General features: G+C 46.6%; 1 protein-coding gene across 2 annotated transcripts in view; it reads right to left on the minus strand.

Annotated features, from left to right (window-relative positions):
* Nucleotides 1-19,348, minus strand: part of LYN (LYN proto-oncogene, Src family tyrosine kinase) — a 147,838-nt gene that overhangs the window by 69,596 nt on the left and 58,894 nt on the right. The gene's annotated exons all lie outside the window — the stretch shown is intronic.

Below are 19,348 nucleotides of genomic sequence, written 5' to 3' on the forward strand. Positions count from 1 at the left end.
TTCACTCATTTATCAACAAATATTTATTGAGCACGCATTTTATGTCACCCAGACAGAATGTCTTCTCTAACTAGTTTATAGTGCTGTGGTGAAGGTGTGTGAGTTCAAATCGTAGTACAATGCAGTGAGTCACTGACGGAGGTTGCACGAGACCTCAGAAAGGGCATCTACCTTAGGCAAGAGAAGCAGGAAGTGTTCAGGGAGAGCGCCCTGAAGGAAATGCTGCAAGTTGGTCATGTGGCAAAGTTGATAAAGGGATTCCAGGAAGAAGGTACTCAACAGGTCACCTTGGTGACATCCACGTGACCCAATCCACTAAGATATCTGAGTCTGGCCACCAGGAGAGGTGGCAGAACGGGAGGCACACCGAGGACATCCATGAGCCCTGACTGTGGAAGTAGGGTCACCATGGTGAGAAGGGGGACTCAGAGTCACAGGAGCAGGACCATGAGTGCATGCTGACATGCACCTAAACACCGAGCTCTTTCGTTTCATTACTCAACTAACAAGAGCAGGCTGGGCAGAGCACGGCACAAAGCACTCTGGGGGCTAAAAAGATGATCTGGAAAAATTTGAATCAGCTGTGGCTCTTGCCTTACCCTGTAGCCTCAGGGTCCAATCTACACGTGAAAAAACTAAATCTGCTGCGCACTGCACTCGGAGGTCCTACAGGGCAGTGGTTCTCACAGAACAGATTCTCTGGATTCACGCCAGGAAATTCTTCCGGGGTCCAGTGGGGGCACCATGCTCCCAAGTGATCTGTGGAATTCTGAAGTGCTGTCAGATTTGGGGGCTACTGCCCAGATTCAGCATTTGGGGCACGGGAGGAGAGATGAGGCAATACCTCAGGGGAGCAACGGCTGGAGGAAACCTCCCTTCTCTGCAGCCTGCCCCACCGCCACATCACCCACTTGTTTATCATTTCATTCGCTGAGCTCCGAAGCTCCTAAAGGGCAGCCCCACCCCTCTCTGAAACAGCCAAGCTGCAGTTCCCAAAATAAAGGGGAAGCAAGTACTTCTTTGATTCAAAACAGCACAGTTTTTAAGATGTTAAAGTTCTGAAAGGGAGGTGGGCAGTCAAGTTGGCCTGGAAATTAGAATGTGAGCGCTTTTTTCTATAGCCCTCCATCCCCTTCCAAACCTATGGCCAATGGATAGGTCCTGAAAGTGATACATTGTCCACGAGGACATATGTCCTATAAAGCTCTGGCAGCAGGACCCCCGGCACTCATTCTGAGAGCCCCAGGGGGAAGGATGCCTGGGAGAGTCCTCTTGACCCATCACACACCAGCTCTGCCTCTCCACTGGCACCACCAGGCGCACACAACACCCCAACCCCAGCATGCAGAAGACCCCAGAGGCCCGGGCTGGGGCTGCCCGGGCTAGGATGAAAGCTGGAGGGGGCAGCTTCCTCTATGGTTCCCAGCATGGAAAGCAGAGGCTGCCCAGAGAAGGTGCTCGAAGACTATTCAATGAAAGAAGGAGCAGCTGCGGTGCTGCTATGGCTGCCCAGGCTGGCTCATCAGGACTCCTCTTGCTAAAAGATGCTCAGGGAGAAAGGCTGAAGGAGAAACCTACCTCAGTCTGTTGTTTTCAGACAGAGGCCTCTAGAACCAACTTCCAGTGTATAGGTGCGGGCTTCCGAGTAGAATAGTGGCCATGGAGACCTGCTCAGCCGAGACACTATCCACGCTGTGAGCACGTCCTGCAGGTGATTCTCCAGGCACTCTGACCTTTCACCAAACCCTGTGATCCAGGAAACGTCCACGGTACTTCAAGATAACACCCAGTGCGGGAATATCTTGTGCCTCCTTAACCAATAATCAAGTCCGAGAGCTATTTCCAGGCATCCTTTTATCCTTTTTTTTTTTTACAGGCAGAGTGGATAGTGAGAGAGAGAGAGACAGAGAGAAAGGTCTTCCTTTTTGCCATTGGTTCACCCTCCAATGGCCGCTACGGCCAGCACATCATGCTGATCCGAAGCCAGGAGCCAGGTGCTTCTCCTGGTCTCCCATGCGGGTGCAGGGCCCAAGGACTTGGGCCATCCTCCACTGCCTTCCCGGGCCATAGCAGAGAGCTGGCCTGGAAGAGGGGCAACCAGGATAGAATCCGGCGTCCCAACCGGGACCAGAACCCGGTGTGCCGGCGCCGCAAGGTGGAGGATTAGCCTGTTAAGCCACGGCTCCGGCCATCCTTTTGATTTTTAAATGTGATTGACAGCCACATGCAAATGTGGCTTGTTTAAACCTGACTCAGTGCACGTCCCAACCCTGGAAGGAAAGGATCGCCACACAGCTAATTCAGGCTGCTTCGGGGCTGAAAGGCTCCCGTAGACCTGCAGACTGGGATTCGCCAGACACCCTGTGCCGACTGCAGCAGAAACACAGGGGAGCGAGGAACGAGAGGCTGAGGTGAAGCCAGGCTGTGCTGTCAGCCTGGAAACTTGAACAAACAGAGGGGAAGGCAGGAGAACCCCAGGTATCCAGAGAGGCTAAAGAGGATGGGTGGCTTGGTTGAATCCTGGGGCAGGGTGGGCAGCCCCGTGCAGCTGGGATAACCCAAGCGTGGTGTGAGGTTTTCTAACTGTGAGAAGGAGACTGGGCTTATGCAGGAGACAGTCCACACCTTAGGAAATGCACATGGAGGCGTGTAGAGGGCTTATGTGTCTGCAACTTCCCATACTTCAAGGAAGATGAGAGAGAAGACAGGGAAGGGACAAATGTGTCAAAATATTTAGAAATTAGTGAATCTTGGGGCTAGCACTGTGGTACAATGTGTTAAACTGCCCCTTGGGCCAGCATCCCGTATTGGAGCCTGGTTTGAGTTCTGGCTCTTCCAGTTTTGATCCAGTTTCCTGCTAATGGCCTGGGAAAGTAGAGGAAGATGACCCAAGCGCTTGGAACCCTGCCAATCCCCATGGGAGACTCGATGGAATTCTTGACTCAGGCTTTGACCTGGAACAGCCCCGGCCATTGCAGCCATTTAGGGAGTGAACTGTTGTATGGAAGATCGCCCTCTCTCTGTCAGTCTGCCTTTCAACTAAATACATAAATCATTTTTTAAAAAATAAAATAAAAATTAGTGAATCCAGTGAAAGGGCATAGTCTATGTTTTCTATGGCTTTGCAGTTTTCTATATAAAAGCTGAAGGGGAGACAATAAGAGGATTCTCTAAACAACTGATGCAAAGCACTTCTCACAACTTAGCAGCAGGGGCCGGCACTGTGGCATAGCAGGTAAAGCTGCTGCCTGAAGCACTGGCATCCCATATGGGCAATGGTTCAATTCCTAGAAGCTCCATTTCCAATTCAGCTCCCTGTTAATGTGCCTGAGAAAGCAGTGGAAGATGGTCCAAGTCTTTGGGCTCCTACACCGATGTGGGAGACCTGGAAGAAGCTCCTGGCTCCTGGCTTCGGTCTGGCCCAGTCCTGACCATTGCGACCATTTGAGGAGTAAACCAGTGGATGGGAGATTTCTCTCTCTGTCTCTCCCTCTCTCTTTGTAACTCTGACTTTCAAATAAAAATTAAATAGCCAAGCTACTGGATCGGTGTTGAACTTAGTTCCTCTGTTTTCTAGAAGATGAAAACAATAATTCCAGGCTTGGTAATTTATAGTATTGGAGAATACTTTAGGAGTATGCATTGGAAGTCCTCTCAACTCCATGATGATAGGATTTGGTGCTATCAGAAAAAAGTATGGAGGCCGGTGCCGCGGCTCACTAGGCTAATCCTCCGCCTTGAGGCGCCGGCACACCGGGTTCTAGTCCTGGTCGGGGCACCGATCCTGTCCTGGTTGCCCCTCTTCCAGGCCAGCTCTCTGCTGTGGCCCAGGAGTGCAGTGGAGGATGGCCCAAGTGCTTGGGCCCTGCACCCCATGGGAGACCAGGAGAAGCACCTGGCTCCTGCCATCGGAACAGCGCGGTGCGCCGGCCGCAGCGCGCCTACAGCGGCGGCCATTGGAGGGTGAACCAACGGCAAAAGGAAGACCTTTCTCTGTGTCTCCCTCTACTGTCCACTCTGCCTCTCAAAAATAAAGAAAAAAAAAAGAAAAAAGTATGGGAGAACATTATCTATGTACACCATCTCAAGCACAATCCCTTGCAGAACTAAGATGATCTCTCACTGATTACTATTAAATTCTTGATAAGTAAAATAAATAAATGATATTTAAAATAAATAAATAAATAAAAACGTTAGCAGCCCCAGTGGTGTGTCCTCCTGCGTGCAGAAAGGCAGGGGACGTAATCAGAAGCACACTCGCGGTGCGTTCTTTGCGGGCCAGCCGAGTAGTGTGGGCTTTATTTCAGCAGGGAGTGTGGAAAGCTTTCCAGTGGGAATTGCCACAAGGAAATCTCTAGTTCTGAGAGAGAATTCTGCAGGAAGCATGGAGGGGAGAGTGACCTCACATGAAGAAATTGGTCCCTGCCTCCAAAGGGATCCAAAAGGAAAAGAGGATGGTGCCTGGGTGAAAGCAGCAGTCTTGGGAGAAGGCAGGATGAAAACAAAAGGCAGGTGGGGGGGCAGACATCTGCTGCAGTGGTTCCCCCTGCGTGGGATGCCCGTATCCGAGGCCAGCATGCCCAGATTCAAGCCTCAGCTTCTCTTCCAATCCAGCTTCCTGCTAATGGGCACCCTGGGAGGCAGCAGACGAAGGCTCAAGTTCTTGCCACAGACGGGAAAGACCCAGATGGAGTTCCTAGCTCCTGGTTTTGGCCTGCCCCAATCCTTGCTTTTGCAGGCGGTTGGCGAGTGAACCAGAGGGTGGAAGATCTCTCTCTCTCTCTGTCTCTGTTTCTGTCTTTCAAATAAGTAAAGACAAATAAATCAGGGTTTGAAAGGCAGATGGCGGAGTAGGGGGAGGTGTCAGCCAAGGCCACCATATCAGCAGACTGCCACTTCTGCATCACCATGGATAACAAAACCAAATGCATACATTCTAGATGACAATAATGAAAATACTGATATCGGAAACGACCCCTAATATATATATCAAAATGTGGCCCTTAAAACATCCCGGAAGCACCATCTGGGATGTCACATATGTTGCCAGAATTTGGGGTGCCATACAATATCACCATATGCTTATTAATGAATCCCCAATACTAATAAGCCCAAGAGGGTTCTTGCCTAATATTTAGAGAAAAATTCTAAATATCGGCATCAATAAATGAGGCATCATGGTACATTTTAAGCTTTATTTAGTGCAAAAGATGCATAGAAGAGTGAGAGCTTTATCTAAGAGAGAGAGGTAAATCTGGGTTCATACCGAGCACCAGGAACCAGCCACATGGAGGAGCATCTAGGCCAGGAAGCCTAAGGTGGTGGCCCGAAGGCCATGCGCCATGGAGGCGCAGGGCTACAGCCAGCCCCCTCCTGGCTAGAGGCCAGGGCAAAAGAAGAGAAAGGGACACACCAATGTCCCAGGCTTTTTACCCTCTTCCAAAGGGAACTGGTTAATTAACCTGACTGGCCGGTGAGCACTCAAGTGTGGCCAGGTAGGGGCATTAGGCTACACAGGGGCGTGGCAAAGGTATCAGGTAGGGCGTGAGGTCACACAGGGGTGTGGCGAAGGCGTGGTCTTCCAGCTCACAAAGCTAATCGATTTTAACCTGTATGCCTGCCTACTTCAATACCACTCTACCTGCGGTGTTAGCATAGCCTCATGGCTTGGAAGCAGCCAGCCTCTGCTCACTTCTGCTCTGCAAAGAGCTTGTATTTGGGGCCGTCTGGTTCAGCCACACTGCAGTAAGAAATCTCAGAGCATTTCTTTAGGCTGTGGGGATGAGCAACCCAAACTCTGAGCAAGTTTTGCAATTCCTCATGCTATGCAAAGGTATCAGAAAAGTAGAAATACAATCCACTCCTGACAAAACCGAGATGTCACCAAGGGATCTGAGCTACACTGACAATGATTTAGCTCTTCATATTGTTTAATTAAATGCTTATAATGTGCTATCTCATTTAAACCTCCGAGAAACCCTATCCCCAAAGCAATCTTATCCTCACTTTACAGAGCAATAAATTCAGGTTCAGAGTGGCAGAGCTGGACTCACACACCCACTGCTTTAATCTACAGGTCTAAATCTAAAACTAGGTCTTGGCCGGCGCCGCGGCTCAACAGGCTAATCCTCCGCCTTGCGGCGCCGGCACACCGGGTTCTGGTCCCGGTTGGGGCGCCGGATTCTGTCCCGGTTGCCCCTCTTCCAGGCCAGCTCTCTGCTATGGCCCAGGAAGGCAGTGGAGGATGGCCCAAGTCCTTGGGCCCTGCACCCACATGGGAGACCAGGAGAAGCACCTGGCTCCTGGCTTCGGATCAGCGAGATGCGCCCCCACAGCGGTCATTGGAGGGTGAACCAACGGCAAAAAGGAAGACCTATCTCTCTGTCTCTCTCTCTCACTGTCCACTCTGCCTGTCAAAAAAAAAAAAAAAAAACTAGGTCTTGGTTCCTGTCCCATTTGCAGATCCAGCTTCCATACCCATTCCTCTGGTGCCCAGTTCAAGATGTCCCCAGCTCAGTCCATTCCCTTGCCCTGTTCCCACCTTAGCAGAAGTGTGGGTCCACTCCTGGCAAAGACTAAGACACCTTTTCCCCTGTTCTGAGGCCTGCACTTCCAGTCCCTAAAGGATATCTTTCTGTCCTCAAGATGAGGGCAAAGTGACTCCAGGGTATGGAGGAAGGGCTCCCTTCCCAGCTCTCAGCCACACATACTTGCTAGCCAGCAGTACCTAAGGCTGCCAGCCTAAATCTGGAGAAGAAACTGGTGCCTACATCCATTTCTAAAGACCCTCCCAAACCCAGAGCCAAGAATTCCAGGGACTTTTCCCAGACCCAGAGGCAGTAAATAGCAATGATAGCTAGTTCACCTTTGCATAGCGAACAGCAAATTCACTTTTGCATCAGATTTCAATTGAAACTATTGTAATTCTTCCTAATCTCGTGGGATTCATATAATCATCTGGTGAGACAGAAGTGAGATGGGTTTTCTCAGTCAATGGGTGGCAAACGGCCAGAATGTGGCTGTCAGAGGGTGGTGCAAGTGCTGCAGCTGGGGTACTGTTCTTCCTGCCCTTGTTCAGGTCAGGCTGTTCTCACATAACTTCTGAGCCAGGCTGAGACCATTCGTATTTGTGAGAGTGCAAAATGGAGATCTGAGCTCACAATTCATTGCTTTTCAACACCGGATAAGAAGGAGGACAAGGAGACTCGCCTGTTTCAAGACATCTAGAAAGCTGACCATGACTGCCACGTGGTTTTTTCACTCCTAACTTGACAACCCCAGAAAGGAGTTGTACTCAAAGGTTCAACATCAGATGTGTATTTTACTAATTAAAATAAAGAAAGGAAATGTTTGTAGATTCCCTGTCAACCTTTTACGATTAACTTTGTGACTCTTCTTTGGATCAAGTAGTGCAACTTTAATTATAAAATGAATGAAAAATTATGTGCTGTCCTAGCAGGAAAAACATTCATATGGAAATAAAGCTAGATCTACAACCTGTACTCTTACCATTTGGCTATACGATGGTTATTTTGAGACTAGTTTTTACCGATTTATTAACAATGTTAAATGAAGAGATTGTTTTTAATTGCCTGCCTCTTTCTCTCAAAAGGATACAAAAGGCTTTACCACAAAAGAGTTAATAATGAGGTTAATTAAATCGAAACAGAAAACCAGAGCCGAGTTAGAGACTCAGATGTGGCAATACGATGGGGAACAGATCTGGAATCACCGAGCAGGAAAGGCCAAAGGACACTATGAGTCACAGTGGGACAGAAGAAATAGACCGGGTCCCCAGTGGCAAAGTGTGTCCCCCACCAGAACACTCGGTGTGCTATTAACAGACTTTTTACATAAAACACTGTGGATGACACCACTGGCAATGCCTCTGAGTGCTACTTTTTAACAACAAATAAGGCACATTTTACATGTAGAGAGTTTTGGTTACAAATAAGCAATGCAACTCTGGAATATCCATTCCAAAAACTCAACTAGGTGAAGAGATATTAGTGGCCTGGTGACCCTGACTCACAAAGGAACACCTGCTAACACCTCCAGAAAATGCAAGCCGGTCACTTCTCTTTCCAAAAACTTTCTTTCATTGGAACAAATACCCACTAAGGTGCTCATTCTGATTTAAGGGCCTTCAGATATTGAAAGAATGATTCACAATAGCCAAGGTATGGAATCTACAGAGGTGCCCATACAGATGAATGGATAAAGAAAATGTGGTATATACAAGGGAATATCATTCAACCATGAAAAGAATGAAACCAGTCATTTGCAGCAACATGAACGGAACTGGAGCGAAATGAGCCAGGTGCAGAAGGGCAAGTGCCACATGTTCTCACTTATGTGCGGAAGCTCGAAAAGTTGCTCTTAGAGAAGAAGAAAGTAACACAGGAGCCAGTGTTGCGGCAGAGCATGCACGTGAAGTCACTTGCAACGCCAGCATCTGTGCTGGTTCCAGTCCTGGTTGCTCCCCTTGCAATCCAGCTTCCTGCTAATTGTGCTTGGGAAAGCAGTGGAAGATGGCTCAACTACTTGGGCCCCTGCCACCCACATGAAATATCTGAATGAGTTCCAGGCTCCTGCCTTTGGCCTGGCATAGTCCAGGCTATTGCATTTGGAGAATGAACCAATGGATGGAACATCTCTCTCTCTCTCTCTGTCTTTCAAATAAATAAAATCTTAAAAGAAAGTAACCCTGAGTTATCTAGAGATGGGGAAGGATAGCATGGAGAAGAACTCAAGAAGGGGATTAATAGGTATCAAAATATAGTTAAATAGAAGGAATGAGTTTGATAGCATACGTACAGTTTATGATGTACTTCAAAACAACTGGAAGAGGGTGAAGGTCCCCACACAGACAAATGACAAACATTTGAAAAGGTAGAAATGCTAATCACCCTAATTTGATCATTAGATGCATATAGAACCAGCATACCGTATCCCACAAATGTGTCAATTAAAACTACTTAAAATAATAACTATGAATGATTTTTTTTGAAAACCAAAACACAGACTCTGGGGTAACAGACCATGGTTCCCATCTACCTATCACCCTCCTGCCTCTGAAAAGATCTGTAACAATGCACACCGGCTCCACAAACACCTGTGCACTTGGAATTCTGCTTCTGCAGATCTGTTCTTTAGATATGTTCATTGCACAGGGGCACAAGGATGTTCATTCTAGCTCTATTCATATTACAAACAACAACAATCTAGGTGTCCATCAAAAGTGGGTAGCTCATTAAATTAGGGTAAACTGACACATGTTGAGTGGGTTCAAGATAGATTTGTTTATGTAAACATTCTGGACTATAGCAATAATTGTGGATTTAAAAATTATATATGCAATGGAATATTATTATTCAGCCACAAAAAAAAAAAAAAAAGAATGAAATCCTGACATTTGCAGCAAATAGATGGAACTGGAGAGTACTATGTTGAGTAAGATAAGCCAGGCACAGAATGAGAAATACCACATATTTTCTCTCATATGTGGAAGTTTAAAAAGTAGTCAATCTGGGGCCGGCACTGTGGCATAGCAGGTAAAGCCTGCTGTGGTGCCAGCATCCCATATGGGTGCCAGTTCGAGTCCCGGCTGCTCCACTTCCAATCCAGCTCTCTCCTATGGCCTAGGAAAGCAGTGGAAGATGGCCAAGTCCTTGGGCCCCAGCACACACATGGGAGATCCGGAAGAAACTCCCAGCTCCTTGCTTTGAATCGGCGTGGCTCTGGCCATTGCGGCCAACTAGGGAATGAACCAGCGGATAGAAGACCTCTCTCTTTCTCTGCCTTTCCTTCTCTTTCTGTGTAACTCTGATTTTCAAATAAATAAATAAATCTTTAAAAAAAAAAAAGTAGTCAACCTGAGCTGAGAACAGGGATTACTAGAGGCTGGGAAGGGCTGGGGGTGGAGGGGATGGAGGGAAACTGCATGAGGGAACCACCGCACAGTCGTGGAGACGTGGAAGTGCTAGTGTTCCATCGCACAGCGGGATACCTGTAGTTCATGATAGTGTATTATAGTCTGTTAAACCAAGGGGAAGAGAGGAGCTGGTAGGATCTGAAACAAAGAAAAGATATGGAAATGAAAAGGCTGGTGCCTGGTTTAGTCAGTTTATGCTGTATGTGTTGAGATATTGCACTACCCCTGGCATAGCAGTTAATACTACTTGGGATGTCCACAGCACGTGTCAGGGTGCCTGGGTTCCAGTCCCTGCTCTGCTCCCAATTCCAGCATCCAGCTAATGGGTACCCTGGGAGGTAGCAGGTGACAGCTCAGGTACCTGCATCCCTGTCACCCATATGGGAGACCTGGATTGAGTTCCTGGCTCCCAGCTTTAGCCTGGCCTAGCCCTGGCTGCTTTGGGCACTTGGGGAGTGAACTCACAAATGGGAGATCAGTCTCCGCTGTCTTCTCTCTCCCTGTGTCTGTGCCTTCCAACTAACTAAATAAAATAAATTGAAAAGTTTTTAAAAATTGCACTGTACCACATAAAAGTACAACAAAATAATTATGGAACAAAACATTAGAAATACATATCTTGTACATACATCCATATATATATCCAATGTGCCAAGAAAAAGTCTGAAAGAAGACATGCAACTCTGTTGGTGAGGTTCTTAAGTCCACTTGCAGACTGCAAAATCTTTATAGAAATCTTCTCCTGGAAACCCCTCCCCCCTATAGAAGACGCTAGAGTTCACAAAATATTTTGGAGTAAGACTATGGGGTTGGAATGCTGAATGCAAATCCTGGGTCTATCAATCACTGTGTGATCTTGGACAAGTCACGGACCCTCCCTGGGCCTCAGATTTCCTCTGGAAAATGGAAATACATTTGGCTCACCAGGTTGTGAGGAGATTAAATGAGTTAATATTTGTAAAGTACTTCGAAGAGTACTTAAAATAGCACGCATTGTCAATCTCATAAACCAACGCCCCCAAGTTGCCACTTTCCCATGTGACACTGAGGGACAAACAGTCCCAAGATGAGTAGCTCAAGGGCAACCCCCTAAACTTCCCATACAGCAAAGAGGGAACCCGTGAGGCACAGCTCCCATCCCAGCATCAGGCTCCCACCCAAGGCACTTACACCTGCTAAATGAACCTCTACATCTCTTTGCACCTTGGGCGAGGTGCCTGCTTTGTCGCGTCACTCCGTATTGCATGACCTGCATGTAAATATGTGTGGCAGTCTGTGATTAAGGCAGCCAGAGGCCAGCATGGGAAGAAACTACAATGAAAGTGGTCCCTCACTCTGGAAAAAAAAAAAGAAGAAGAAGACCTAAATGAAGGATCTCAGCAAATGTGATCGCAGTGGAAAGAACGGGGCCATCAAGGTAGGAGGTACCTTTCTCTGAAGGGAGGAGAGAACTTCCACTTTGACTATGACCCTGTCAGAATAAGATCGAAGTCGGCGAACCCTAAACGCTTCCACAGCCTCGGCAACTCATGACTAGAGCCTAGGGAGATTACTGACGCCATAAACAAGAGTGTTAAATTGTTAAATCAACATCAAGAGTCACTGTGTACTTACGTCCCATGTGGGATCTGTCCTTAATGGGTTGTCCAATGTGAAGTAATGATATAGCTAGTACTGAAACAGTATTTTTATACTTTGTGTTTATGTGTGGGTGCAAACTGATGAAATCTTTACTTAGTATATACTGAATCGATCTCCTGTATATAAAGATAATTGAAAATGAAAAAAGAACCTTGGTGTTAAATTGGAAATTACATAGAAAATTTATCAATTTTTTAAAAAAAAATCATGCAGGATCTCTGTCATTAATGTGCTATACACTGTTATTTAATGCTATAACTAGTACTCCAACAGTATTTTTTCACTTTGTGTTGCTATGTGAGGGCAAACTGTTGAAATCTTTATATATACTAAACTGATTTTCTGTATATAAAGAGAATTGAAAATGAATCTTGATGTGAATGGAAGGGGAGAGCGAGTGGGAAAGGGGAGGGTTGCGGGTGGGAGGGAAGTTATGGGGGGGGGGAGCCATTGTAATCCATAAGCTGTACTCTGGAAATTTATATTCATTAAATAAAAGATAAAAAAAAAAAAGAAAGTGGTCCCTGGGTTTGGTTATCACACACATTTTAGGTAATATATTGTCTTTTAATCACAGGTCTCATAAGTTTGTACAGTATTCTATCTGGGATCTATCCATCTCCTGTCTGCTATGTAAAGGTTTTCTAAATGCTCATCACTCCTATTAGCAGAGCTTAAAGAAATCAAAAATTTGAAGGTGGATGCTACTTTCCCCTGTGAAATTGGACTCTTCCAGATTCTATTCTACTCCATTTTATTTATTTCTATCTATTCTATTCTATTGTACTCTATTTTTTCTAATTATTTGATTCTATGATAATGAACCCTGGAATATAATTCTGTACATATGGTTCACATAATCCTAGATCTTAGAACTTAAAAACACAGTTACTAGGATTTCACTTGTGATAACTTACAAATCTTGCCTTTATAAAGTTCTGTAAAACAAACCATAGGTACCACGTGTTGTTTCTATTATGATTTAGACATTTTCTGCCTTTATTTGAGCACTCACCAAGAAGAAACTACAGGGGCCAGCATTGTGACACAGTTGTTTAAGTCACCACCTTCAACGCCAGCATCCTTATTTGAGTCCCGAATGCTCTGCTTCTGATCCAGCTCCTTGCTAATGCGCCTGAGAGGGCAATGGAAGATCTCCAAGTGCCTAAGATCCTGCCACCTACGTGGAGGGACCTATATGGAATTCCTGGCTCCTGGCTTCATCTTGGCCCAGCTTTGACCATTACCTGGGGAGTAAACCAGCAGATAGAGATGTCTCTCTCCTCTCTCTCTCTTTCAAATGAGTAAATAAATGTTTTAAAATTAGAAGAAACTAAACATTTCTTCTGACTTCACAACTTCCTGAACTGAACTCTCTAATGGCTTGCATTTTCCCAGCAATAAGCAAATGACTCATCCAAAGGCTCCTTGGGAACTCTGGAATCTGACCTCCTCGCGCCTGACCTTGGAGTATCAGTGGTCATCCGCCAGAGCCAACGGAGCAGTCATAAACACCTTGTCAGAGACCAAAGCCATGAACATATTTGTGCCTGCTTTGTGCCGGGAATTTCAGAGAAGAAGAAGGACTTGTGCCAGGCAATCGGAGGTCACAGTTATCACAGGAACTTGTTCCATCTGACTTCAAAGCCCTGCCGCCTCTCTGTGGAGTGAGGTTCATCTCCACGAGTTTCCTGAATCGGAGAGTTTAGAGAGCCAAGAGAAAGCAAGGGAGTCCCAAGGACATAGAGAGGGGTGCTACTCATCCCCCACAAAGTGGTCCTGAGCTTCAAAGACAGGCTGCAGTTTGGGTCAAGACTCATCCATAGAGGACCCTGAAATAAGGCCCACGGGGCCTCGGCTTGCTCTCCAGGGTCAGTTCTATACCTCAAGAGACTCCCTTTGCCCGCCGACGAGGAAGCCCTTAGATAGTCCGGTTGTTTTCCTTCTCAGGTTACTTTCAGAAATTTCAGCTGGATTAGAGAAACACAGTCTACAGCAAGGCGGCCATGCTTTCTCCAAATTACCTATGAAAGCAACAAGGAGTCTGAAATGGCAGAGAGACAGAAGAGGAGAAATGTCAGGACGAAGCCCGGCAAACAACTCCGTCAGTTCCTGACTTCCGGAGTTAAGTCTTCCTGTCAGTTTTCCTACATCCCCCTTCTAGAGAGACAGAACTGAAAATGATGTAGCCAGACTGTTCAGTCGCCTTACACACCATGTAAATCATTCTCATACACTCTCCGACATGGTTCCTCTCTGAAACCTCTCGGAGGGGCTAGCGCTGTGGTGCAGTGAGGTAAGCCATGGTCTGCAATGTCGGCACCCCAGATAGCAGTTTCGGCTGCTCTGTTTCCAATCCCGCTTCCTGCTAATGTGCCCAGGGCAGCAACAGCAGATGGTCCAAGTGCTGGGACCCCTGCCACTGGACTCTTGACTTTGGCCTGGACCAACCCTGGCCATTGTGGCCATTTGGGGCATGAACCAGCAGATGGAAGATCTCTCTCTCTCTCTGCCTTTCTTTTTTTTATTTTTGACAGGCAGAGTGGACAGTGAGAGAGAGACAGAGAGAAAGGTCTTCCTTTTGCTGTTGGTTCACCCTCCAATGGCTGCCGCGGTAGGCGCGCTGCAGCCGGCGCACCGAGCTGATCCGATGGCAGGAGCCAGGTGCTTCTCCTGGTCTCCCATGCGGGTGCAGGGCCCAAGCACTTGGGCCATCCTCCACTGCACTCCCTGGCCACAGCAGAGAGCTGGCCTGGAAGAGGGGCAACTGGGACAGAATCCGGTGCCCCGACCGGGACTAGAACCGGTGTGCCGGCGCCTCAAGGCGGAGGATTAGCCTAGTGAGCCACGGCGCCGGCCTTCTGCCTTTCAAATAATTAGATACATCTTAAAAAACAAAACAAAGAAATCTTCCAGTAAGTGGACTTGACACAGTTGGCAGGGTGGTAACCCAAGGTGGCCTGACTCCAGAGCACAGTACTCTCTGTTTGATCAGCTGACAGTACAAGGACCTCCCTGGGGCTTAAATGCCACACAGAACAGCAATAGTAGGTATGGGATTAAGTCAATGTTGTTTGTTATTCAATAATCCCTCAGACCATACAGCCACTCTTAAGTGGGCACCTTTGGCTGCACCAAAGATCACAAAGCCACTCCATGGTGTGCACCTGTGTCCAGTCTGTGACTAAGTTTGAGCGACTGGGCTTCACATGGCTAGAGTAGGATATAGTTTACAAGAAGCACTTCTTGACTCACACATGTGTTAAAGAAGAGTCTGAGGGAGCAGTAGAAAAAGCATTAAGACTGTACAGACTCTCCATCCACAGTGGCTACTACCGGACCCTGCCCACCTCCACTAGCAAGGGCCAGTGGGGGAAAGTGGCTTTCTCAGAATGCCCAGATGCTCACAGGGCCCACATCTGTAGACACCGGGGTGATGTCTGTGGTCAGAGGAGCGGCCTGCTTCTCTTTTCAGCCTGAATCTCACACAGGGGATGGCGTGAGGAAAGGGGGTGTTGTAGCAGGTTCACAGGGGATCCAGAAGTTCCCCAATGTCCTTGGGGCAGGTGTCTGTTTCTCCTCACTCAACAGTGCCCAGTGACATCACGGAGGCAGTGGGAGGCCCAGACCACACGAATGCATGCAACGTGGACAAGCTATGTGACATCTTTCCCCAGAGTGTACAGCATACCTACCCAGGTGTCATTTTGGAAAGGAGCAGGGGAAAGACTTGTGGGGGGTTCAGTGCCTCTCTACAAGAAGCAAAGTGACTATGGAAAGTGAGCTATTCAGTTTTTTAAATTTTTATGTATTTTTATTTATTTAAAAGGCAGAGCAAGAGAGAGAGAGAGAGAGAGAGAGAGAGAGAGAGAGAGAGAAAGCTTCCATTCTCTGGTTCACTCCCCAAATGCTCACAGTAGTAGGGGCTGGGCCAGGCCAAAGCTGAAAGCCAGGAACTCCAGCTGTGTCTCCCATGTGGGTAGCAGGGACCCAAGTACTTGAACCATGACCTGTTGCTTCCAGGGTGGGCATTAGCAGGAAGACGGAATAAGAAGGGGAGCCAGGGCTTGAACCAGACACTCATATATGGGATGGGGGTGTCCCAAGCAGTGGCTTAGCCACTATGCCATAATACCCAACCCACCAGGCTATTGAACTGCAGGATACTTGAACCCTGTTTCCTAACTCAAGGCTGCTGCTACTCAGAGGATTGAGGAAAGAACTATCACAAAATGTGAAGTGGTTTTTGTCTCTCTTTTGTACAGCTGAACTGCAATGTGTAAATCCAGCAAGGCTGCTGTGTGCACGATGCAGTGGGTTCTGGAGGTAGACCTGGTAATGGCATCCAGCATCAAGAACACATTAGAAACCTCAGAACTGGAAACTTTAAAGGGATTAGTTTTTTGGTACATTAGTTTTGTCAATTAAAAAGAAGCTCCTGGCTCCTGATTTCTGCCTGGCCCACTCCTTGCCATTGAGGACATTTGGGGAATAAACCATTGCATGTAAGATTTCTCTCTCCTTCTCTCTCTCTCTCTCTCTCTCTGTGTGTGTGTGTGTGTGTGTCTCCCCTTATCTCTCTTTCAACAAATAAATAAATCTGTAAAAAATTTTTAATCCTAAAAATGCCCTCAGAAAGAGAGCTGCCATGTAGTAGAGCTGTTTCCTCTTTATTAACTTTTATTTATGTCTTTATGATCCAAACCTGGATTTTAATTTACATTACAAACTTACTTTAAAAAGTCCATGGGGAATAGTATTAAAAGATGAGTTTGGGATGACATTTGGTCTAGTGGTTAGGATGCTCGCATCCCATATTGAATTCCACGTTGCGGTGCCTGGGTTCAAGTCCCAGCTTGGCTCCCCATTGCAACTTTCTGGGAGGCTGCAGGCAACGGCTGAAGTAGCTGGATCCCCACCACTGTACATGGGGGACCAGGACTGAGATTCCAACTCCTGGGCATTTGGGGACTACATCAGCAGATAGGAGTGTTCTGCCTTTCTGTCTCTCAAAGAAATACATGAGATTTTTGAAAATATGTTTATTTTGGTGCCAAAGAAATTTCAAATTCAAGCATTATTTTTTTACAATAAATATTTTCCATGAATTTTTTAAATGTATTTTATTTATTTGAAAGGCCATTTGACAGAAAGAGGAGAGACAGAGAGAAAGCAATCTTCCAGCTACTGGTTCACTCTCAAAATGGCTGCAATGTCTGGGGCTGGGCCAGGCTGAAGCCGAAAGCCAGGAATTCCTCCCAGGGCTCCCATGTGGGTGGCAGGGGCCCATGTAATTTGCCATCACCTCTTCCCTTTCCAAGTGCATTAGCAGGGCACTGGATCAGAAGCAAAGCATTTGGGGCCAGAACCAGTGCTCTGATGCGGCACGGCGACATTCCGGATGCCAGCTTAACCCACTGCACCACAACTCTGGTGCCTCGTGCACATCCCAAGAACCTCTAGCATGCATAGATTTCAAAAACTTTTGCATCTGGGCAAGCGACGAACTCGCTGCTTGGTAAGCCTGCATTCTTGCATCTCCCTATCAAGTGCCTGGTTTGAGTCCTGGCTACTGCTTTTCTAATCCAGCTTCTTTTTTTTTTTTTTTTTTTTTTAAGATCATATTTATTTTATCTATTTGAGAGGCTTAGCTACAGACAGAGAGTGAGAAAGAGGCAGAGATAAAGGTCTTCCCTCTGCTGGTTCACTCCTCAGATGGTCACAATGGCTGGAGCTGGTCCAATCTGAAGTCAGGAGCCAGGAGCCCCCTCCAAGTCTCCCACGTGGGTGCAGGGGCCCAAGTACTTGGGCCATCTTCCATTGCTTTCCCAGACCAGTAGCAGGGAGCTGGATTGGAAGAGGGGCAGCCGGGACAAGAATCGGCACCCATATGGAATGCCAGCATTGCAGGTGGGGGTTTGACCTACCACGCCACAGCACTGGCTCTGGCTCCTCTAGCTTTCTCATAATGTGTACCCCGGGAGACAGCAGGTGGTGACTCAAGAACTTGGGTTCCTGCCGCCTATAAGGGAGGCCCAGATGTAGTTCTTAGCTCCTGGCCTTGGCCTGGCCCAGCACTGGCTATTACAGGCATTTGGGGAATGAACCAGTAGCTAAAGATCTCTCTATCTCTCTTTCAAATAAAATGAAAAAAAAAAAAATTAACTTTGCATGGAAATATCTTTAATTCCATTTTCCACAAACTTTCTGAAGCACCTTCCTATGCTTCCTGATGTCTTTACCTCATTGGAAACCACTTCTTTATTATTGTTATAGGACATAAGCACAGGCACAGGAAGATAGGGGGCTATGGAATTAGCTATGACATCAATGTGCAGTAGCAACATGGAATGCTAACCAGGTAACCGAGATAGCCCAAAACAGTGATGCACCCAAATCACAGCCTGACTGTGTTTATCAGAACCACAATACAGCACTATGGACAGTTGTAATCATTGTATTCACTAGAGTGGTCTAGAAAACAATGGCAAGATAATTCAAAAGGTAGGGAAAGAGTTAACACCTGGAAATTTGGAGCTGGGCACAGAGAAATCCTAAGAGCAATTTGGCTCCAGCCTGGAAGAAAGAGAACGCAATGGGTGCTGAAGCAGGAACCGCGAGCTGGGCTCAGCCTCCAGCCCTGTCAGCCCAATATTTTCTGACAAAGCCACTCACTTCTCCGTACTCGGATTTCTTCACCATAAAGTGAAATCCCTGGGCTTCGCATGGGAGGAGAATAAATACAATCTTTAGTGCACCATTACATATTAAAGTCCTTTAGAATGTATGTATTTCTTAACCCAACATTACCATTTTTAGGAATACATTATTTCTAAAAAAACAACTAGAGAGTACAAAGTTCTGTATAACAGGATTCTTCTTTGGGAATTGAAATACCATATAGACATATGCTTGTTTGCCAATTACTGGGTCACTGCTCAAACAAACGCAGATCAGCTCTCAAAATTCATTTCACCAGGGGCTAGCATTGTGGCACCGTAGGTTAAGCCACTGCTTGGTATGCCCACAGCCCATCCCAGAGTGCCAGCTTTAGTCTCAGCTACTCAACTTCGGTTCCAGCTCCCTGTTAATGTGCCTGGGAAGACAATGGATGATGGCCCAAGTACTTTGGTCCCTGTCACCCATGGGAGAGACCTGAATAGAGCTCCAGGCTCCTGGCTTCAGCCCGGCCTGGCCTCGGCTGCTGTGGCCATTTGGAGAGCAAACCAGTGGGTGGAAGATCTCTCTCTCTCTCTCTCTCTCTCTCTCTCTCTCCATCTCCACCCTCATCTGTCATTCTGCCTTTCAAATAAATAAATAAATCTTAAAAGATTAATTTTCTACCAAAAGCCAATTCTTTGAGGGTTTTCAATATACAAGGTGATCAGTTCACCAAAATGCGTATCTTTTAGCAATTTGTAAGCTTCTGTAATTTCTTATTAGATGAGATAGTTTTGACAGCCTAAAGTTGGCAACAATTTGTATTAGTTGGAGGTGCTGTAATAGTTCAAAAGTATAATAATTCTTATCAAACCTAATTGTTTTAAAAGCTTTTGAAGATTCCTATAAAGCCTTTTAAGGAATGGTCTGTTTCTGAAAGCTAAGGAGTACTGCATTTTCTTAAGACTACATTATCCCTAGTTAATAATAATTAGTAGCTTAAGTATAATGTGAGATATGGGTGTTTCCTAGCTTATTTCTTACTTTGCCCACTCTTATGCTTTTAGGATTTAAAAGGTCTTCCACCTCAGTGCTGTGTTTTTATTAAAGTTC

This window comes from Lepus europaeus, chromosome 4 (genome assembly GCF_033115175.1).
Source record: "Lepus europaeus isolate LE1 chromosome 4, mLepTim1.pri, whole genome shotgun sequence".
NCBI classification, from domain to species: domain Eukaryota; kingdom Metazoa; phylum Chordata; class Mammalia; order Lagomorpha; family Leporidae; genus Lepus; species Lepus europaeus.